The following is a 2,226-nucleotide window of genomic DNA, read 5'->3' as shown; positions in this document are numbered from 1 at the left end:
CATTTGTTGTCATTTGTAATCATCAAAATTAAACGAAATAAACATTTGAAATATATGAGTTTGTATGTAATGTATGAATATAATATACAAGTTTCACTTTTTAAATGGAATTACTGGAATAAATCTACTTTTTCATGATATTCTAATTTTATGACCAGCACCTGTATGTCAGTCAGTCAGTCAGTCAGTCAGTCAGTCAACTGAGATCAGAATTCTTTATTCCCTCTATCAAACATCTTTTATTAAACATAAGCTTTAACTGATCTGAGGTCCTAAAGTGAACTTGGTTTGAGTTCAGGGATCAGATTTGGGATCAGTTTTCCTCTGCAGGTTTAAATACTGCAACATGACCTTCCAGCATTGCTTCAACGTCTCCACTAGAGGGCGTCTAAAGTTACAGTAGAAGACTCAGACACTGCTGCATCACCCATAGGTGAGACTCCTCTTCATCTCTTCTTCCAGCTCTAACAATCATGATAATTGTAACAAGTTTTACCCAAAATAACAACAAAAAGCTGAAATTTAAAGGTGAATACCCTCAAAGGCCAGAAGTGTTAATCCTGAGTGTTAATTCTGTGACGGGGAGCCTCTTCATCAGATAACCTCTTATCACTTTCCAGCAGATGGATTTCCTTCATGTTGTAACGTAACAGTTTTTATTTGCTCAGTACAAAGTGTTTCCTGTCACCGCTGAGCTCAGTTAGTAAAAACAAACTTTAAAAGCTGAAGGATACTCAGGAGATTTAACTCTGTGTTTAAGAATGACTGCAATCACAAGAAGTAACCTGGAAGTTGGTTCGAATTTTAAAGGTTTGTTTTCACTTTTTTTAAATTAGATTAGGAATAATGTTTGATGACGCAAAAAGCAAATAGTTTTTTTAATAATTCAGCCTCTGAGTCAGAACTGTGTGGAACCACCTTTAGATGCAGTTTTTTGGCGGCTCTGTCTCCACCAGCTTTACACACTTTCAAATGTCTGCTTATTCTTTTTGCTAAAAACCTGAAAGTCAGTCAGAACATGTGTGAACAGCAGTTCCAGGTCTGATCACAGGTTCTCAGATGGAGCTTAGTCTGGACTTTGACTGGAACGTTCAGCTGGATGTTTCATGTCCTGCTGGAAGGTGAAATTCTGCCTCAGTCTCGAGTCTTTTAGAGCCTCTAACAAGGTTTTCCTCCAGGATTGTCCTCTACTTAGATCCATTCTTTCCAGTCTTTTATAAAGTACTTCAAAATTATACTTGAGTAAAAGTACAAGTATGTTAAAATAAAATTACTTTGGTACAATTTATATTCTTCGTAAAGAATATTACTTGCATATAAGTCTTACAGTATCTGACATTTGCTGTACTTAAGTATCAGAAGTAAATTTCTGATATAAAATGTATTTAAGTATTGAGTGTTTATTAGTGATTAGAATTTCCAAAATTACATTTAATTTTTAAAGATAATAATTATAATGTTATATTACTAATGGTATATTTAAATATTAATTCTGCAACATTTGGGATGTGAGGCTAAACATCTGCCAGAGTAGTAATAAAAAGTTGTCTGCACACTGAAAAAAATGTCCATCTAACCAAGTTTTAAAATCTTATATCAGCCAAAAAGTCTTTTTGATCTTGTTTTGAGACTGATTTACTAAACAAGAACTGATTGTGTAAGAATGAAAGATTGACTTTTCAGAATTATGTTTTGTATAGTGGTATTAATTTATATTTTCAGATCTTCCAAGGAGCCAATAATGGAACTCTCTGTGCATTGTTGCCCAAATCAAATTCTGGAAGTGGTCATTCAACTAGATCTGTTACAAAAGGACAACTGATATTACCAACTTTTAAAAACTGTTACGGCCAGAGGTCTTTCTTCTATGTTTATACTAAAGCATGGAATGACATTCCTCAAAACATAAAGTCCATTTCAAAACTACAGTCCTTTAAGAAGAATCTTGTCTGCCATCTGCTGGACACTTTTTGTTGTGCTCATATTTAGACGTCCTATTTTGCAAATGCTGCCTTCCTGAAATTTGGTATGCTTGTTTGTCTTTGTGATTTTTAGTAATATTTTCCTGTTAAATCAATAACTCAAATCAAATCAACAGGTTGCCTTCAGGACCAGGCCTCCCTTGCAAAAGAGACCTCTGATCTTAAAGGGCTTTGCCTGGTTAAATAAAGGTTGTTTAATAAAAAAATATTTTGTTTTAAAGTTTTAACACATGAAGTACAGAGA

At 34.0% G+C, this 2,226-nt stretch overlaps 1 protein-coding gene across 1 annotated transcript in view; it reads left to right on the top strand.

Moving 5' to 3' along the window:
* The first annotated feature begins 518 nt into the window (after positions 1–518).
* Positions 519–2,226, top strand: part of gp9 (glycoprotein IX platelet) — a 4,296-nt gene continuing 2,588 nt past the window's right edge. The window contains exon 1 of the mRNA XM_014010569.1: positions 519–810. The gene's annotated coding sequence lies outside the window, so the exon portion shown is untranslated. The remainder of the gene's footprint in view (positions 811–2,226) is intronic.

The sequence above is a fragment of the Austrofundulus limnaeus genome, unplaced genomic scaffold (genome assembly GCF_001266775.1).
Source record: "Austrofundulus limnaeus strain Quisiro unplaced genomic scaffold, Austrofundulus_limnaeus-1.0 Scaffold70, whole genome shotgun sequence".
In the NCBI taxonomy this organism is placed as follows: Eukaryota; Metazoa; Chordata; class Actinopteri; order Cyprinodontiformes; family Rivulidae; genus Austrofundulus; species Austrofundulus limnaeus.
This window is presented reverse-complemented; position numbering and strand designations above follow the sequence as displayed.